Source organism: Dermacentor andersoni, chromosome 5 (assembly GCF_023375885.2).
Source record: "Dermacentor andersoni chromosome 5, qqDerAnde1_hic_scaffold, whole genome shotgun sequence".
NCBI classification, from domain to species: domain Eukaryota; kingdom Metazoa; phylum Arthropoda; class Arachnida; order Ixodida; family Ixodidae; genus Dermacentor; species Dermacentor andersoni.
In genome coordinates this window covers 109,292,536-109,313,066 of record NC_092818.1, presented here as the reverse complement: position 1 = coordinate 109,313,066, position 20,531 = coordinate 109,292,536, and the positions used below count along the sequence as shown (strand labels likewise).

At 48.5% G+C, this 20,531-nt stretch overlaps 1 protein-coding gene and 9 non-coding genes across 11 annotated transcripts in view; 9 read left to right on the top strand and 1 right to left on the bottom strand.

Annotated features, from left to right (window-relative positions):
- LOC126531040 (ras-related protein Rab-8A-like) overlaps positions 1-20,531 on the bottom strand; it is a 120,412-nt gene that overhangs the window by 24,673 nt on the left and 75,208 nt on the right. The window lies entirely within an intron of this gene.
- Positions 5,981-6,054, top strand: TRNAI-AAU (transfer RNA isoleucine (anticodon AAU)). Its single transcript has one exon. It is a non-coding gene; the product is annotated as a tRNA-Ile (tRNA).
- TRNAI-AAU (transfer RNA isoleucine (anticodon AAU)) lies at positions 6,211-6,284 on the top strand. The gene has a single exon. It is a non-coding gene; the product is annotated as a tRNA-Ile (tRNA).
- Positions 11,568-11,641, top strand: TRNAI-AAU (transfer RNA isoleucine (anticodon AAU)). The gene has a single exon. It is a non-coding gene; the product is annotated as a tRNA-Ile (tRNA).
- Positions 12,015-12,088, top strand: TRNAI-AAU (transfer RNA isoleucine (anticodon AAU)). Its single transcript has one exon. It is a non-coding gene; the product is annotated as a tRNA-Ile (tRNA).
- On the top strand, positions 12,238-12,311 carry TRNAI-AAU (transfer RNA isoleucine (anticodon AAU)). Its single transcript has one exon. It is a non-coding gene; the product is annotated as a tRNA-Ile (tRNA).
- TRNAI-AAU (transfer RNA isoleucine (anticodon AAU)) lies at positions 12,468-12,541 on the top strand. The gene has a single exon. It is a non-coding gene; the product is annotated as a tRNA-Ile (tRNA).
- On the top strand, positions 12,692-12,765 carry TRNAI-AAU (transfer RNA isoleucine (anticodon AAU)). Its single transcript has one exon. It is a non-coding gene; the product is annotated as a tRNA-Ile (tRNA).
- Positions 12,917-12,990, top strand: TRNAI-AAU (transfer RNA isoleucine (anticodon AAU)). Its single transcript has one exon. It is a non-coding gene; the product is annotated as a tRNA-Ile (tRNA).
- TRNAI-AAU (transfer RNA isoleucine (anticodon AAU)) lies at positions 13,147-13,220 on the top strand. The gene has a single exon. It is a non-coding gene; the product is annotated as a tRNA-Ile (tRNA).

The following is a 20,531-nucleotide window of genomic DNA, read 5'->3' as shown; positions in this document are numbered from 1 at the left end:
GAAAAAAGCAAATCTTAGCGAGGCCTTGCGACACAGCGGCGGGGAAAACAGTATCACTCGCGGTCTCCGCGGTAGAATATCGTCGCGGTGATCAGCCTCGCCACTCTAAATATGTCCGATAAGAGCGAACGGCAGTGCAGTGGAAGCCTAAATGCGTACACATAACAGTACACACAGCTTCCTCCTGGTCTCCCCTCGTTTATTTTTGCACTTTGTTTTTTCGTCCTTTCTTGATGACCGCTGAGCATCCGGTTCTCCGAAGACGCTTGCGTCTGCGACTCCCTCGCCGCACCGGACGAGGTCTATACATAGCGCCCTCGTGGTACCGTTATCGCGACTTTTCGCTGCCCGTCCGAGCGTCGCAGACGTGCGCGCTACAGGGCGTGGCGTCGCTCGGCAGTGTGCAGGAAAGCGAATCTTATCGGCGGAAATGACGCCCCGGCCGGAGCCGCTGCCAGCGCCGTTGTGGTCCCTCGTCCATTGTCACCTGGACGAGAGTTGCCTCGTCGACGTCGTCCGCGTGACCCGGGCGGGGAAGAAAGCACCACGCGCGCTCACTCGAACGGCGGGCCCACTTACTGAGCGAGAGAGAGAGAGATGAGCTGTTGTCGAGTTCCACCCACGATACGGAAGCCATGCCGTCGACTTTGCGTCTTTCTCTTTCTTGTTCTCCTTCCCATTCCTTCTTTTTTTCTTCTTTCCTCTCTTCTGTTCTGAGACGACGAGATTAGCGCGAGTTCTGCTCGTGCAACGTGCTCCTGCCTTCAAACACGTGTTTACGACGAAGGAAATACGTTGGCATGGAAATACATTCACGAAAGGTAGCATATCCTGATTCTGCCTGCCTAAGAGTATGTATGTATGTATGTATGTATGTATGTATGTATGTATGTATGTATGTATGTATGTATGTATGTATGTATGTATGTATGTATGTATGTATGTATGTATGTATGTATGTATGTATGTATGGAGATATAAAGAAATCAGGAAATGTGCAGACATAATATGCAGTCATCTGACGCGAAACTGTCAGTAGAGATCGCTGGGAGAGGACTTCTTCATGCAGTAGACATAGTTTGGTCTAATGATGATGATGACGGCGGCGACGTCATGTATGCGTCTGTTCGTGTACGCGTGCTCACACGAATAAAAAAGCAAAAATTGGCCGAAGCTATCGGAGGATCACTGTCAAAGTTTGCGATTTCTTCCCCGCAGAACTGCTGAGGTATGCTGCTGAGGATGCACGGCCTCAGAATCGACCCGCATTACAAACCCTTCCGAGAGCACATATGGGGCGATCAGTGTTAGGTTACACAGAATTAAAAAAAAAATCTTCTGTTGCAGATGACATAATTGTAGTCCTTGAGCTGGGGTATTCAGAGGCTAATTCAACTAATTAACAAAAATCGCGAATTAACGTCTTAATTACCTTACGGCATATATTCCAATTTACGAATTGTGGCCGATAAGCTTGCAAGACGTATCCACTTGGAAGGAATTTCCAGACTGACACCAGGTTTGGAGATATGCGCCATTGCAAACTCGAGGTAAAAATGCACTGTTGGTCCACTTCTGGAATAAAACGCTCCTTTATGCTCTGGAGCACAAAAGTAGCTGGAACGCTAATGTATTTCGTCCCATATTTTGGGAAAATATATCCCGAAATTGGTGTCACCTTGGTAATTCATTTCAAGTGGATACGTCTTGCAAGCTCACCGGCTACAATTCGTAAATTGTAGAGTGCGCCGTGAAGGAAATAATTAAGAAGACAATGAGTGAATTTTCGTTGATTCGTTGAATATGTGTTTCGAATTCTCGTGCTATAGTAATGTCCGCTTCTATACGGATAATCCAGCGCAAGGACAAGAATTGCGCTACCTGGCACAGGCGACCTTTAAAAATACCGTAAGACTTAAAAACGATCACCCCGTGTATCGTGTACTAATATCATGATCGGCACACCAAGTCACCACCTTTGATTACACTGTCTTCAGGATTAGCCAAGTTTATTCAGCCAGACCACCGTCCGCGCAGAAGTCGGAGGAAGAGCAGAATTAGAGAGGTTCGCTTTAACGAACAGAGCTGTAGTTCCCAATCGACAGTCAGCGACCCTACCGAGAGCGTCTCGGTGTGACTAGTACGAGTAAGTGAAAAAGGCATAGCCTCAACATTGGGACAGCTCGATCGAAAGATGGAGCATTCGAATGCTATAGCGTATACATATATATATATGGTGAGGGAATCGCTTGTTTTTTTGTTTTTTTTTAACCGTCTCGGAGCGCAAGCTGTTCAATATAGCGCCTCGTATCTGGGTGTGGCCGGCATGTCGCATATTCTAAAGCAGAACGTGCATGGCACCGAGCACACGCGTGCAGCGGTATGGCGACGTCGACCTTGAGCCCGGCTGTCGTTCTTGGCACGCGTGTGTATAAGCGATCGGCGCTTCCTACTTTTTTGGACGGGACCGATGCGTCCCACTTTCGCCGCCGCATCGCCTTCCTATATGCCATTACTTGCAGCTGCTGCTCGACGGGCCCGATAAAACAAAACAAAACACATTTGCGTATTCTGGGACCGTGCGAACGACGTGAATTCCACTCCCCTTCGCTACGCATCGCAGATATATAGTTCCGGCTTCCGAGCTTATTTCAGCCAAAGCCCTTGACGCCAGTTAGGTCGCTTATTGAGTCTGAGGTCGCGCTCGATTTTCAGCACTGAAGCCTGTTAAGGTCGCCAGCTGCGTTCCAGTCTGGCGACAACGTACGCAGTCGGCGTCAAAAGTTTCAGGTCCGCGGGATCTGAGAAAACGTCGAACTTGCGAACAGTCTGTGACCATAACAGTAAGACCGTACGACACTATGTGGTTCGCATATGGTAATACAGGCTGGGAATCCAAATACAATATTGCATTCCCAGGTTGAGAAAATATTCGGCTTTTTTCTCGAATCCCGCAGTGCGCAATGCAAATGAGCAGCCGTGCGTTGGCAGCATATAGTTGTAATGCAGAATGTAATGCACCCTTTTCTATCGCACCCGCCGTAACGGTCCACTTCAGTTGTTCTTGCAGTCAGTAATATTTCCCCTGCTTTGAAATGCTCTTAATATAACCAAAGACCACTGGGTATACAGTCGCGAAGGTTCGGAGCCCTTATCGGAGGCCTGCGGATCTCTCGTGATCCGCGGCTTTGGAAGCATCGAGCTTCAAAGATTCGAGCCGACGGCACAGAGCTATAATAGGGCTCCCCACGGAGAAGCTTCGGCCAAGACATTCTCGGGAATGCCCTGGAAAGCAAGTGTCAACATAACAGGGAAGCCGACAACGAGTCAGTTATCATCGACTCGTTGTCGGCAGAGTGCGGCAGAAATGACAGAACTAAGTAATTAGGGCGCCTTCAGGGTTCGCCGCCACAATAAGGCCGGACAGTCTGAATCCCAGTGTTAAATGCGCCGGCCCAGGAGGCGCGTGACCCGAGTGAGGGAGTGAGTGAATAAACTTTTATTGGGTCCAGCAAAACGCGATAAAACGCGCACCCGGCTAATCCCACGACGACACTGACGGGTCTAGCCTGCCGGCCCGATCGCGGGGGACGGCCAGGATTTGGTCTTCAAAGATGGGACTTCGCAGGAGCGCGTCCCGCTCTTCCTTCGTGAACTTGCGGCCCAACTACCCGCACTCCTAGAGCGTGTGAGTAAAGCAGTTCCGTACACTCGCTCGCGAGTACAGTGGCCCATAATCGCTCCACATTGATTTCGCAGGCGTGAGATTGAGCGTCAGTGACTGACGAAATGTGTGCGTATGTACGTGAGTATATGAACGAGACTGAGTGCCGGTTAATGCGAGTACGAACGAAACCCAGTGACGATGATTTTGAGTGGACGTGCGTGAACACTACCATAACTGAATGCTGACGAGCGTGAGGTCGATGTATGGGTGTGAGTGAGTACAATGTCTGCGGAAATATTGGTGAGTGAATATATGAGTGATTGTCGGTTTATTTTGCCGACTCGTGGTTCTGTGTGCAGCCACAGTCAGCGAACCACTTCACCAAGCACATGTAAATTGCTTCTGCACGTACATAGGCCACATGAAATGTATAGTAAGGTTCGTTACAGCGCAACACAAGACACGGACAAAAGGAGGAATAAAACGACGAATAAAATTCCCTCTGTTGTCCGTGTCTTGTGTTGCGCTGTAACGAGCCTTACTATGAATCCCAACCAAATGGCCCAACTTGCCGTCTTGAGGCCAGATGAAACTCTGGTGGAAGTTCGAAGCGATTCTGAGGTTACTTCCCTTGGTTGCTAGTTGAGATTAAACGCGATCTCAGCACACCTGGTTTTCACTCCGAGCACGCCACAACTTACTCGAAGGCACGCTGTTTGGAGCTTGAGCACCTGGATGCAACCGATTACGTGTACGCGTTTACATGGACGTTTATGTCTCAGTGTAGACGAAGAGAGCTGCACTGCTGCATTTTGAATGTCCTCCTTTAGGCTGATCAATCTCAATATTGTTCACTCTTAACTTGCCCGATTTATATATATATATATAAATGCACGAATAATTTCCATATCTTGATTTTTTTTTCATTTTTTGCATGCACGTTTCCTTCCTATATTAATATTATATTCTACGAATGATACCTCAGCAGGCAGCTAGGGTTCACGTCTGATTACACGGTAGATTACGGCCGATTCTCAAACGTGGCACCCACCATCAGCGTTGTAACATCGGTAGGGTTTGAGACCGAGCTACACCCTCCCCCTCCCGCCACAATTTCTCCTCAAGCAGAAATATTCCGCCATCCCTGCGACCCCTGAAGGACTACCCTTTCGGAAAGGTTGAAGCGCAGAGGCGTCGGCCGTCGGGGGATGATTACAAGGGTGGAGCCGGTAGTTTGTTTATCATATTATTATATTTTTGCAGGATATCTTAGTCTCTCGAAGAAATATATTTCGTCCTTAGACTGCCTGGAAGTGTTTTCTGAATTTATGCACAAGATATTCGGTTTTCTCGGTGAACCACGCCATACTTGCGTCGGCGAAATCTTTGTGCATACTTTTAAAAATTTGTCATTTTTTGTTCGGTTCGGCAGTCGGAGCCAGCTTTTGCTGGACGTTCGTGCCCAATTCGATTAAAATTTTTTTTTCTGCTCAAGTACATCCAGGTTGCCTAATAATGCCTTTCAAGGCGGCCGCAATGGGCGTCACTATCCACCCTGCATCCGCCACAACGACTATGAGTCGCGCTGGCTAACACTCCCAAGGCTAGCACTGGTACATATACAGAAACTCCCAAGAAAGCGGACGGGAGGACGGCCGCCGGGGTAGCTGAATGGTCTATATAGAGCATCGCTCGCCGTTACACCGAAGACGTGGTTTCAGCTCCCACCTGCGGCAAGTTGGCTTTGTCATCCCCTGTCATTTCCATTTTCTTTTAATTTTTTTTCTACATTCCAATTTCAATTAAAAAGGAAAAAAAGAGCAATTAATTTACCGTACACCTTTCCCAACTTCACTCGTCTGTCGGCTTCTTGTGGTCGCCCTACATCAGTCACTGCCCCTTCGTTCTCTTTCCGCCCATCCCCGAAAATAATTTTCCGGGAACACTCCTGGGGCGACGTGTGCACGTGTGGCAAGAACAACAACGTCGTGGACAAGCCTCGACGCAACCCTCGGCTTGCGTGGAGGCAGTGACCGCCACCGCCTTTGAGTCAGGCGCAGAAGCCCCTCCGCAAAAAGCGAAAGGAGAGAGAGAGAGAGAGAAAGAGAGAAACGGGCGGCGGTCTGGAAAACGGGCACGCTGCCACAGCGTGGCTCGCGCCATGACGCACGAGCTGGGACCGGTTTTTTCTCGAGCACATCGTGCGCCGGGCGAAGAGTCGCAAGGACTCCCGCCCGTCCGTTATCACATACCACAGAGATAGCACCGTTGTGCAAGCATGTGCAGAGCTCCGACAAGCGCCGGCGTCGCCGCGGCCTGCTAGCTCAGTCGGTTAGAGCGTCGTGCTAATAACGCGAAGGTCGTAGGTTCGATCCCTGCGCAGGCCAAAATTTTTTTCGTTCAACCTTTTGCGTGTCGCTTGTTGTTGGACGGGCCAAATACGAAGGTTATTTTACCCCTTCATATCGGACTATCGTCCACGGGTGGAGTCACAAACGTATACCACTAGTATGCGCGGTGCTCAAAATCGTTCACACTGGCCCGGCCTGCTAGCTCAGTCGGTTAGAGCGTCGTGCTAATAACGCGAAGGTCGTAGGTTCGATCCCTGCGCAGGCCAATTTCATTTTTTCGTTCAACCTTTTGCGTGTCGCTAGTTGTTGGATGGCCCAAATATGAAGGTTATTTTACCCCTTCTTTTTTTTCTTTATTACCTTCTTGGTACATGACACAATGAAAGACATACAAAACACTACTATCGCTTTACAAGTAAAAGATGTGAGCGGTGCACTGGCCAGCTCACACCAAAGGAATAAAAGCGTTTCAGTTTGGCGAGGTCATCCATTAATGGGAGCCATTCCGGCTGTTCTTTTTGAGCCTTAAACCCATTTCTTACACAAGACACATTTTCAATGAAATACTCTCGTACAGGGAGGATAGTTTCATCTGCATGCCTAAACGCCATTCGATTTTTCCATATACTGTGTAAGCTGATAAGCATAAACATGTCCCACGGCACTTCGTCACCGCTATCTACCGATAGAAATCTTATGCCGTAAGGTGATATTGGAAGCTGCTTTCTTAAAGTTCGTTGCAAGACGTCCCAGTGAAATACAGCGTCTGTGCAGTGAAGGAACATGTGATCTATAGTCTCCGGTTTTCTACAGATTAGAGTTTGTGGACCATGGGACAAATATTCATTTCTCTTGTAGCCATGGTTTCACGGGCAGTGTGCCAGTGTGCAGCTGAAAGAAGAATGATTTCATTGAGGGCCGCACCGACATCTTTTTCACTCTCTTCAGTACATTCCCTTCAGAGCCAACACAGCATATGGAACGGTACAAAGGTATAGGCAACATAGTATCAATAAGGTCTTTATAAAGTTGTTTCCTTCTAACATCAGCAAGATACTGTGCAGAAAAGCGAACTTTCAAACACTGAAAAGCGCGCACAACCTCCCAAAGAAAGCCCCGCACCCGTACGCGTTTCACAGGGCTGGATGATACAACATATTCAGGCAGTGCCTCTTTCAACCAAATTTGCATTACCGTACGCAGGAAAGCATCTTCTTGGTCTCGGAGGAACATAAATCTTGACACAAGTTGCCTAAGAAACAAATGAGCCAAACCTAGGCCACCCTTTCCCACGGACAGAAAGAGATTTGTGCGACTTGTCCTCTCCCAACTCGACCCCCAAATGAACACTGCGAAAACTCGGTGCAATCTCTGGACGCTGGTCCGTGACATACACAGTGCCTGCAGCACATACCATACCTTGGCCACCAGAAAGAGGTTACATACTGTGGCCCGAGCAAAAATTGAAAGATCGCGGCCACCCCATTTGTGCGTACATTCATGTGTGCGCTCAGTTTCCGCTTCCAAATATTTTGCAGGTTCTCGATAGTGGTCTAGCGGTACTCCCAAGTATTTGACAGGTGACGTTGCCCACTGAACGCTCTCAAACATTTATGGCGCATAATCCCATTTTCCGTGCCAGAAACCAAAACATTTTTCCCAGTTTATCACACTTCCGGAGGCTTTGCAAAACCTAGCCGCGTCCTTCACCACTTCAGTTAGACTTTCCCTATCTTCGCAAAATATGGCGATATCATCCGCATACGCAAGTACTTTAACTTCAGTGGACAACATCGTGAAGCCACGCACTTTTTCGTTTGATATAATTTTCAGGCAAAAAGGTTCGAGATACAGTGCAAACAACAATGGAGACAATTGGGCACCCTTGCCTCACGGAAGAACGAACTGTGATACTTTCACTCAGCTGCTTATTAACAATAAGGTTTGCCGTACAACCAGCATATGCCATTTTGACACCTTCCAAGAGCACTCGGCCGACATTCACGTGTTCGAGGATACAAAACAGAATATGGTGGTTGACGCGGTCAAAGGCCTTTTCCATGTCCAGTTGCAACATGGCTACACGTTTATCAAAAGCATCACAGCATTCTAATATGCTCCGTGCTACGTGAATATTTGTCGTTATCGTACGTCCTTTAATCCCGCACGTTTGGTGCTTACCTACGATAGCTTTTATTACATTCTGCAACCTTCTGCCCAGAACCTTCATAAATATTTTATAGTCCACATTCGTGAGACTTATGGGCCGATACCCTCTGACTGACAATCTCTTAACCGGGTCTTCACTCTCCGGAACTAGGACGATGCGACTTCTTCGGAAGGACGGAGGCATCATCTGCTTTTCGTATGTTTCTTGAATTACGCTGTGTAGAATATGCGCCATGTCAGACTTAAACGCTTTGTAAAAAGCTGCGCCCAGCCCAGCCCGTGGGCAGTCCAGCAAGCCCGTGAGGCGGCGTTGAGGCAGGGCCTTGACGTTCCTCCGCGGGAGACCTGAGCCCGGGTCGCGTTAAACCTTGCCGGACGTACAAGAAAGTTGTATCCATCCATCCATCTATCCAGCCCGTCGGGACCAGGTGATTTGCCGGAGCTTAACTCGTCGATTGTGCGCTCTACGTCCGCTGCACTAATCGATGCCTCGAGCCCCAGCTTGACTTCATCCTCTAAGATAGGCATCAGTGCCAAAAACTCCGCCGCGAGGCCTCCTTCAACACGTGACTCGTGACCCAGTAGCCCTTCGTAATAATCAACAAACGCACGTTGAATAGCGTTAGAGTGACGAGCCATTTCGCCCTTGTACTCTATCGCTTTTATCTCGTTATTTACTGCATATCGTTTTTCGTCGCACAGGGACCGCTTTGTCGGCGTCTCGCCAAACCACAACCGTTCTGCACGTGCGCGTATGACCGCTCCTTTATATTTCTCTTTATCCATCAGTTCTAACTTATTTTTTGTTTCTTTTATTTCTTTTTCGTACTGGCCCGGCTGAGCACTTTCCAACCTCAGAAGCAAATCTAAGCGGCTCTGAAATTCTTTTTCGTCTACCTTGTCGCTTTGGCGCAGCGCACTCGCTCTTTCTATAGCGATCATTTTTATTTCTTCTTTAAAATGTTCCCATTTTCCAATAATGTCCCCCTGATCACCCGTTTGCAAACAGTCATTTTTTTCTTTTACTGTAAACACAAAACGTTCATCCTCAAGAAGCCTTACATTAAATTTCCATAGTTCCCAGTTGAACTTCGACCTTTTGGTCTTCGTTCATATTGTAACCATTACCATGCAATGATCGCTGAACGCAACGTTTTTAATCAAGTAGTCACTGCACATTGGGACCAGGCCAGCAGACGCATAAACCCTGTCAAGTCTTGCATGACTTGCTTGTTGGAAATGTGTGAACTGCAGACGGGCGCCTTCTGACAGAGCACTCCCGACGTCTTCCAAATTGTGCTCCAGGACAATTGCATTCAAAAGTAACGAGCTCTGGTTTCGAATGGTCGCGTTAGTAACTCTGTCATCGGGCATGCCTACGCAGTTGAAGTCACCCATCAGAATAATGTATCTGGGAGACTTCAGATAGGGCTGCACCATTTCGAAGAAAGCTTTGCGCTCATTTTCCTTATTTGGGGCATACACACACATTACGCGCCACTGTAAATCAAGATACGAAAAATCATACATCACAAAACGCCCGGTGTTGAAAACTAACAGATTCTTCAATAACACCTAAAGAATTTCGAATTAAAATGGCACACCCTCCCGACGTACCAACAGAATGACACACGCATACATTGTAACGGCTTCTAAAAGGCTCAACCATGCGGTTCGTCTGAGCTTCACTTTCCACCTTGGTCTCTTGCACTGCCACTACGTCCACATCGTTCTCAAGCAGGAGGCGACTTAATTGATACTGACGCCGCCTCGCTGCCAGTCCCCTTACATTAAACGTGGCAAATTTAAGTGCTGCTTCTGTTCTGCCTGCCATGTGCGCGACAAATTAAATAGGCCGAACGGCTTCGTGCTCACCTTCAGCCTTAATACACCGAGAAGTGAAGCTCAGCAATTTTCCCTTCTCAAGCGTTCTCGAGCCCACCCAAGAGGCGTGCTCGCTTTCTGCAGCAGGCTGGCGCAGCCTCAGCGCGCTGGTCGTCGTAGTCCTGTTGTGGGTCGCCTCTCGTCCCTTGTCAAGCCAGAAGGGAGCCATGGTTGCTACGTCGGTGTTGTCTTCGCCGGCTTTTTGTCCGGCGGGATGTTGGGCTTCGGGCGAAACGTCGGCCGGCGCTGCCCTCCCGATTTGGGGGGTGGTTCGTCGATACTCGCAGAAGAATGCTGAACCTCTTCGACACAGGCCTTGTCGTGTGTCCTCTTTGCTGGAGCACTACTCATGCTTGGTTGGACGACGTCCATGCCTTCTCCCTCCTCCTGAGGTTTTCCATGTACTGCTTCCGCAGCAGTACTTGTGCTTAGTTCCGCTGCGTCAATCTTCGGGGCTACAACAGCCTGCTTCAACGCAGTGGTCTGGTCTTCAGTCTGTGTCGCTGCCACGCCCCCCTTGACGGCATTAGGCGCTGCCTGCGGCGTATTCTTTTCTGCTGTTCTCGCTGCCTCCTCGGATTCGTCCGCATCCATGAGAAGTTCGGAGTCGTCTTCTCCTATCATGTGCCCTGTGACATTTGCGTATGGTTTGACGCACTGCGATTGGTCATGGCCGAAGCGACGGCACTGACTCCAACGGGGAACTTTGCATTCACGTCGGACGTGTCCTGAGGCATGGCACCTTAGGCAAAGCGGGGCTCTTCCAGGAACCACAACGAGGGCCTGCTCTCCAGCAATGCGTAGCTGGTGAAGCAGGTCATCAATTGTAACTCCAGGCTTCATTTTCAAGGACACACAACGCGTTGACGAACCTTTGTCCATGACTCCCTGAACGCGCCAGCATTCCTTGGCGACTTCCGTCACCGTTCCGTACGGTGCAAAGGCTATTCGCACATCTTCGTCTTGCACGTTGTACAACATCCAGTGGATCTTCATGCTCACGTCCTGGTCGTCGGGATCAATGACAATGCACCGTCGTTCTTTAACAGTCACTTCACGGGCTGAAAGCAGCTTCTTCATTCCTTCAACACTCTTGAACGTGATAGCCCAGATGTGATTCATTTGGTACGCCCCCAAGGCGACAACCTCGGGGAGCAGTGCCAAACGAACCAGTGTGTCGCGAAAATCCTCGACCTTGTAGGGCCTTGCTCTGACGTCGGCGTGCAAAAACAACGTATTTACAACAATTCGACCTGTTGGTAGCCGCGGCAAAATAACTTCATAATCCTGGTAACTCAAGCCAGCAAACCTGTTTCCACGGCCAAGCTGGGCCGCTGATACCGCTCCGTTGGAGTACACGATGCGCACGTCCGTCACGCTCGGTGGCCGGAAGTGGAATCCTGTTTTACCCCTTCATATAGGACTATCATCCACAGATGGAGTCAGAAACGTATACCACTAGTATGCGCGGTACTCAAAATCATTCGCACTGGCCCGGCCTGCTAGCTCAGTCGGTTAGAGCGTCGTGCTAATAACGCGAAGGTCGTAGGTTCGATCCCTGCGCAGGCCAATTCTTTTTTTCGTTCAACCTTTTGTGTGTCGCTTGTTGTTGGATGGGCCAAATATGAAGGTTATTTTACCCCTTCATATCGGACTATCGTCCACGGATGGAGTCACAAACGTATACCACTAGTATGCGCGGTACTCAGTATCATTCACGCTGGCCCGGCCTGCTAGCTCAGTCGGTTAGAGCGTCGTGCTAATAGGTTCGACCCCTGCGCAGGCCAAAATTTTTTTCGTTCAACCTTTTGCGTGTTGCTTGTTGTTGGCCGGGCCAAATATGAAGGTTATTTTATCCCTTCATATCGGACTATCGTCCACGGATGGAGTTACAAACGTATACCACTAGTATGCGCGGTACTCAAAATCATTCGCACTGGCCCGGCCTGCTAGCTCAGTCGGTTAGAGCGTCGTGCTAATAACGCGAAGGTCGTAGGTTCGATCCCTGCGCAGGCCAATTTATTTTTCGTTCAACCTTTCGTTTGTTGTTTGATGGACCAAATATAAAGCTTACGTCACACCTTCATATCGGACTATCGTCCACCGATGGAGTTAGAAACGTATACCACTAGTTTGCGCGGTACTTGAAATCATTCGCCCTGGCCCGGCCTGCTAGCTCAGTCGGTTAGAGCGTTGTGCTAATTACGCGAAGGTCGTACTTTCGATCCCTGCGCAGGCCAAATTTTTTTTCGATCAACCTCTTGCGTGTCGCTTGTTGTTGGATGGGCCAAATATGAAGGTTATTTTACCCCTTCATATCGGACTATCGTCCACGGATGGAGTTACAAACGTATACCACTAGTATGCGCGGTACTCAAAATCTTTCGCACTGGTCCGGCCTGCTAGCTCAGTCGGTTAGAGCGTCGTGCTAATAACGCGAAGGTCGTAGGTTCGATCCCTGCGCAGGCCATTTTTTTTTTTCGTTCAACCTTTCGTTTGTTGTTTGATGGACCAAATATGAAGGTTATTTTACCCCTTAATATCGGACTATCGGCCACGGATGGAGTCACAAACGTATACCACTAGTATGCGCGGTACTCAAAATTATTCACACTGGCCCGGCCTGCTAGCTCAGTCGGTTAGAGCGTCGTGCTAATAACGCGAAGGTCGTAGGTTCGATCCCTGCGCAGGCCAAATTATTTTTCGATCAACCTTTTGCTTGTCGCTTGTTGGATGGGCCAAATATGAAGGTTATTTTACCCCTTCATATCGGACTATCGTCCAAGGATGGAGTCACAAACGTATACCACTAGTATGCGCGGTGCTCAAAATCATTCACTGGCCCTGCCTGCTAGCTCAGTCGGTTAGAGCGTCGTGCTAATAACGCGAAGGTCGTAGGTTTGATCCCTGCGCAGGCCAAATTTTTTTTCGATCAACCTTTTGCGTGTCGCTTGTTGTTGGATGGGCCAAATATGAAGGTAATTTTACCCCTTAATGTCGGACTATCGGCCACGGATGGAGTCACAAACGTATACCACTAGTATGCGCGGTACTCAAAATTATTCACAATGGCCCGGCCTGCTAGCTCAGTCGGTTAGAGCGTCGTGCTAATAACGCGAAGGTCGTAGGTTCGATCCCTGCGCAGGCCAATTTTTTTTTTTCGTTCAACCTTTTGCGTGTCGCTTGTTGGACGGGTCAAATACGAAGGTTATTTGACCCCTTCATATTGGACTATCGTCCACGGATGGAGTCACAAACGTATACCACCAGTATGCGCGGTACTCAAAATCATTCACACTGGCCCGGCGTTTCTGAAACTGTATTATATAAGACGAGGAAGGATTAGGTACATAACAGGGCTGAATTAAACAGTTCCATTGAACGCAGCTAGGTCGCATAATATGAAGCGTAGGTAACCGGCAAGTCACCCGCCCCTGTGGCGCGGCGGCTACGCTGGTTCGCTGAAGAGCACGAGAGTTCGCTTCACGGCCGTATTCCGACAGAGCTGGAATGCGAAAACGCTCGGGTACCGTGCTTTGGGGGCACCCTTCACGATAACCCCGTGTGACTGAAATTAATCCGAAGCCCCCATTCGGCGTCTCGCCTACCAGCATTCTGGTTTTTTGGACGATAAACCCTACATTTAAGTCCAACCGGAAGGTGAAAAAGTACTTTCCTCTTTTCTTTCTCTGTCTCTCAAGGTTCCAGACTCTGCACTAAAAGCGCCTGTACATACCGACGCACAAGGCCCGCTTCATTCCGCAGGGAAAACCTGCTCCGACCAAGCGTGACAAGGGTGGCGGCGGGTGTGATGACCTTCCGTGTATAGAGAGCGGCGCCTTCGCTCAATTCGCTGTACTACACAGTCAGCGCACGCATTACACGATGCTCGCGGAGCGCGCACGCCAGCAACCCGCCAGTGCCCTCAACCCGGTCCCAAACCGACACCCTCGCTTCTCTCGTCGAGCGCTCTCCCGCCGCATGTCTTGTTCCGTTGCCGGTTCTTGTTTCGTCGCTGCGTTTCCGCACACCGCTCTCCCTCTCTCTTGCTCCCTCTTTCTCTCTGTCTCTCGCCCTCTTCCACAATTATTCGTTGTCGTTGCTGACAGTGGCACACTGTCACACAGGAAGGAGGGGGACCCCCCACCCCCTCCCGCGCAGACGGATGTCTACCGTTTCTTGCAAATTTATTTTATGTCATCCGCCCGTTCCTTGCCGCGCCTTGCTCCTTTCGTTTCTTTGTTTCCTTTATCGCAGTGTTTCATGGCTGACAGGTTCTAGCGGAAGAAGCGTGAGCGCGTTCTTTTCCCGTGTCGAGGCGTTTGATGAACGTCAGTGTTTTCTTCGCTGGGATTCCGTAAACCAATATGCGTAAAAAAAAAAAGCAATAAGAATATTAGTGATTTGTATATACGGATGCCCTGTGGTATATTTAGGAGGAAGGCGTCGAGTACGCCTATCAGTGAAACGCTGACGCAAACAAACGAAGTGAAAAGAAGGGAAAAAAGAAAAGAACGACGTCAGAAGCCACGACATTTCGTTTCCTACTAAAAGAATGGAACACTGCACTGTTGTTCGACCTATGAAGCGCTAACCGTGTTTCATCGAAATCGCGCGCTGGATCGAACGCGTGTGATCAATAACTATATTTTACATCACAACGGACCGGCGCACAACAACACAAAGACCGTGAAACACTCGGACGAAGCGGTTGACACTGGTCCGGTGTTGCTTTGCCATCCCTGTGCTGTCTGCGCGCGTGCGTGCTTTCACAATGGAGAAAGGAAAGATACTACGAGGGAGGATGACGTCACGCAGCCAGCCTTCGTAAATCAACTCTCCGTGAAGCCATCCCATTCGCTATTCCTCGCTCATGTGTCTCCGAAATTCAGCCCATCATCGCCTGGCCTCTGAGTCTTGGCTGCGTTCGGCGCACTCGGCCGATTTTAGGCGTCGCGCTCTTGTTCGGCTGCTTTGCAAAACAATGGTGTGCACATTTTCTCCCAATATGCTTGTGCAGCTTCGCTCGTTCCTTGCAACGTGCGCGTTTATTATGTCATTGAAACGAGAGAAGGCCGATTCCGAACACAACTATGTATACTGGTTGTCTGAAATAAATACGTTTCACGTTTCGAAAAAAGAAAGAACGCGGCAACAGCGGCGTTGCATGCGCCGTTCCCGTGGTCTTGTCGGAAGCGCGCGCTGAGCGCAACAGCGGTGGGGAAAACGAAAACCCATTACGACACAGTCAACGTGCTGGGCCGACTTTGGTAGGGTCCAGTTTTTATCGAGTGATTCCCTCTTACTTCCCTTCCTCCGATTTTTCTCATCTTTCTAATCCCTTGCTACTCCTCTCTCTCTGCGAAGGGGAGTCCAGCAGTCGCTTTTCTGGTTAACATACACTCCTCATCTCTCTCTCTCACTCTCTCTCCATTTATCTTTCTGTTGTGCGCTCGTTTATACAATGGAATAGCATCACGTCAAAGCCAATTCTCTTTTGAGTTATATTTTATCCTCTATATGCGTTAAACTCGTGCACTATTGTTGAAGTCCTCTAATGGCGGGCGCCAATCTCCCGAGATCGCCTGAAATAGGAATCCGAAGTCTGTGGGAGCGTCTTCAGTTTCTTCCATTCCGTGCCTTGAGTAAGCCAAAAGTTAAAAAAAAAAAAAAAAACTACGTCCTTAGGGAACTTCTTTTCTAGCATCTTGGAGGGACAGAGCTCTTCCTAAGCGTTTGCTGCTTCCTTTTCTTTTTCCTATATTATTACTTGTTTTGAAAATTTAAACACGAGAATATCCGAACAATTTTAGCCGCAGTTGATAAATAAATTCACTGCTTATGTCTGAAAGTTGATCGTGCAAAAAAATGAGACATATTCTTCATGACGATACTAAAGAAAGAAAGGAAGAAACAAACAAAGAATCGAAGAAAGACGGAATGAAAGAAGGAAGCAAGTCCTTTCTGGTGATCGTGCCTTTATTAATCATAAGCGAAGTTCTCATTGGCGTTTTAGAAGAATGCTGTTCTTGTTTAGCGACGACTCGCGAGTACAAAGCGCGCGACCAAGTTCGACAACACCTTCACCACAAAACGCCTCGCTCAGCAAATGCTTGTGGCGCTCGGACTTGTGGATCGTGCACGCAGGACTACGACAGATTGTCAAGATCACGAAAAAAAAAGAAGGAAAAAAAAAGAAACCTAGTCCACGTGCAAGCTTCGCTTTAGCAAGCAAGCAGGCCGGGACGGGGAGAAGTGTTTCAAGTGCTGAGCATGTACAAGCATATTGATGCTATACGCTGGGAACTTGAAAACAGACTCCATCGAATAGTTACAAGTACTTCATTGGTATTTCTGTCAATATCGACCCGTCCAACTACGATCGGCGAGCATGTGTACATAGGTACGATTGCACAGCACGTAGTCGCTCATGATGTCACAATACGTGTTTATCTCGCTCACGTTCATTCGCTACCTGCTGCGTATAGAACCTAACAATTGCCATGCCGTAGGCTCGCGTGGAAACGCCGGCGTAGAAATCATGCCTTTGCTGTCACACGATCGTCTACAACGTGGTTGTCGTTGTATACAGCTGCCGTCTTGTATACACACATGCGCTCGCGACCCCACACACACAACTACAACTCAATTTACCGGAACGCGTTGGTCCACCTCGTATCGTTTTGCAGAATGCCAAACAACGCTGGATATCCAGGTACCTGTAAAATGATTCGCATAACTAGGAGGAGGAAAAGAAGGAAGGAAAGGTAGGGAGGTCAACCAGGCGCACGTCCGGTTTGCGTACCCTACACAGGGAAAGGGTTTAAGGGATGAAAAGAAAGTAGAGGGAGGGAAGAAGGTACTCTCAGTGTGAACATGAGCGGTTGTCTATGACTTCCCGCCTGCAATCGGCCACTGAGGCCAGTCGATTTCATGAATCGTGCCAATGATCGTGTCGCTTTGGAAGCCTGCGACGCGTGGGACCATGGTCCAAGAATCTTTGTCTCTGAAAATAGTCTGCTGTCTAATCGGTTTAACACACCCAGAAAAACGTCATAGAGATTACAAAAACACAACACGTGCCTGAGTCGATCGTCTCTTCACAGTTGCATGAGTCACAGATAGGTGTGTTGGACATTCCGATAAGGGATGAGTAGGCTTTATATAATCCCGTTTGCTGGTACTTTCATTCGGCGCGCATATAACGTTCGTATACATATCAACAATTGTATCGGCCGAGATACGGACCGGCCCGCTATAGCAGACAGCAGCAGCCGCGCCAAATCAGGTAGGGTAAGCAAAGAAAGCTCCGCTCTGATGCGAGTGTGATTAGAGCTCTGGTCAATAGCGCGGGAATTCAGTGGTCTAACTCTGCGTTGAGAAGGTAGGTTAACGACGACGTAATGGGAAGGACAGATGGTACTAGAACGACGTACTTAGAACTAGAACTGATAGTACTGGTACTAGAACGTACAGGCGGTAATATTAAACCTTTAATTTCTGTTACAGTCAGTAGCATCAACATTTCGTGCCAATAGGGTATGCTTTGCCAGCTCACCGGCTACAGTTCACGGATTGTAATATGTACGGTGAAATAATTCAAAAAATAAGTTAATGAAATTTTTCTTCATTTTCAATTATGCATTTCGACTCATTGTACAAGTAATGTCCACTTCTTCTAGTAGCGCAGCTCAAGAACAAGGTGGCATCTGTCACAGGCATTCTTTTTTTAAATTTTGTATAGCCTAAAAAAAAAAAAAACACCGTCCTGTATGGTATTACGACAGCGAAATACGATCGTCGGGCCGTTTCTATGGGGTCTCTAAAGCGGAATTACAACGCGGGATTCTTTCAACTTCCCGCAGACAACTTTCTAAACACGTCATGACAACGTCTATGTGCAGAGGGCTAGGAGCGTTCGTTGCGAGCAGCAACTGCTCTACATTTCTCTTTCCGCTGCAAGAGATTATTTGTGTGGTTCGTCCCGCCGTGTGCCGCTTTTCACTTCCTTGTGACTTCCTTACGCTGTCGATAACTGTTCTCTATACTTACTTTCCTTTCAGATTCGCGATGCACTAAAATACACGACACTAAGGGCGTATGTCGTTGCAGTAAAGCTGAGTTAATCTACTTAACAGGGAAGCAAGAAATAGCACCACAGAACAGAAAAATAAGTTAGTAATAAACTTCAATAGATGTATACGAGCGTGTATATATTTACATGCTATCATCAACCATCTTTGTTTCCTCTCTGTTAATACTGCATGCTCTTTCTTCTCTGGTTAATTAACTTACCGAGTTTTATACGATATAGAGCGACATCAACTTTGTCTTAAACCATCACTTCAGCTCGGTACATTCTTGTAGCGAAACGTTTGCATGTATATGCGCACATATTCCCGTGTATCGCCGCGCTGCACCCTCGAAATGTTCCCGATCGAAAGCTGTCGACTGGGAGAGACTGCTGCCCCTCAATATTCTTCTCATCTTCCTAGGGAAATCAGTCCCAGTTTACGTGAGTGAGATGCGTCTGAAAGATGCATCTGCTGCGGTCTCGAGTTGCTAATCATTGGGTGGTTTTAGGGTTGCGAAGCTTCCGCGCTGCAGCTCGCATCCGGTAATATACCGCAATGCACTGCACTGCATTTGGTCAATCTTGCCGGGCGGAAGGATTTACGATACGGCAAAACTAACCTAAACGAGCCTATATATTTTTTTCAAGTTGTAACACGCAGCGTCAAGTCAGCGTTGCTGTCCACCCATTTTTCGTTTTGCTGCACGTCACGCTTCAGTCCAGGGGCGTATACACACAGCGCCCGCATCAGGTGCTATGTTCCTGCGGTAAGACCTCGCGCGGCACGCGCTCCTCTCGAAGTCGCCGACTTTGCAGCCGCGTACAAATAACGTGCGATCGGCGTCACGCTTGCCAGACGATCAGTGCGTGCGGCTCGCAGAGCGAATGTTTTCGTAAAGAAGGATCCCGCCGGGCAAATAAGCGGCTTGCATGTCGCTGGGGTGACGCTTCGGCGAGGAGATTCTCGCCCTTTGCGAGACAAGCCAACAGCACCTCGCGCCTGCCCTTTTATTTCCATGATAGCCGGCAGGCGAAGATAACACGCCAGTGCATGCCGACGTCGTGGGACACACACTGACCGCGCGCTTGATATGACCTCCCCCTCCACTGCGTCACGGAGCCGGATTCACAAGCCTCGGCTGTCACCGGATGCGAGTTTTACTGGCGAGCAATGGAGCGTGCCCACTTAGTACCGTTATACACTTTTTTTTTTTTTTCATGAGGGTACGAGAGCACGTTCTCGCTATACATGGACTGGTGTGCGTGCGTAAAACAGACGCGTTGCCAACCTAAGAATCAGTGCATTCTCAACCCACAAAACAGAACTGCGTCATTCATTCTCAGTTGCCTCCGTGCTACAACGGATAGTTCCTGAGAGACGTTAATAGTGAGCCACGTTTACCTACGCCGTAACGCCGGGGAAAGTGTAGGAACGCAATTGGCTGGCGCATTTACCCATACTATTTCTTTTCCACTTGGGTAGCGGGTTTATTGCCACGGCGTTATTTTGTTGCCAGGGGCTCTATAGTGCTCATGAGCAGTTGGGCACGTGAGCTCACAATATCCTATAATTAATCATGGCAACCCTAGGGGAGATCTGGGCGGAAATATCGCTTCCTTAGGTCTCGTCAGTGTCTTGTGTTGCCCTGTTTACTCAAGATGAAATACGTAAAGATTTATCGTGCAATTTTTGAAACGAGAATGTGCGCCCAGTAGAGGCCTATACCCGAAACGCAGTCAGGAGTATATGACGCACGCTTGAAATCGTTGCTGTCATCATAAAGGCGAAGCCTGAGCTTCGAGCCAACTCTGATTTCCCTTTTCTAATTGAGCGAAACGCAGGAATGCCATTTTTGGACAACCTCCGAGATGATTTAGATACATTTTGCTGCATTAGAAGATAAAGTCGAATTATACGACTGTACGCAGGCAGACATCTTGTTTCATGGCCTCGATGTTTCACTAAAACTTCCGAATATCGGCAGATTAGCAAAAATAAAGAAAGGCAGGCTCGCCTGCGCAGCTTTGGCATAGCTATACCATAAGCGTCACAGAACAGCTGCCAGATCTACAAATCAGTGTAGATCCGTTAATGTATGCACTCTTTCAAAACTATTTTCCCTCGCTCGGCGTAACTGCGCTAGTTACTTGTGAATAAGGTGAAACTTTATCTTCTCTTGAATTTCGTGCAGAAACGTCAGCGGCGATGCGACAGCGTGATGTCACAGATTTCGAAATAACTTAGCGTGCTTTGAATGTTTCAGCGCAAGCAAAGGTCTCTTAAACTTGCTAGCTTGAGCCTTTCGTTCCTTTAGAATTCAACGCAGTCCTTCTTTATAGATAAACAATTAACTTGACCCGAGCAGGCGCTGTCAAAATGTATGAC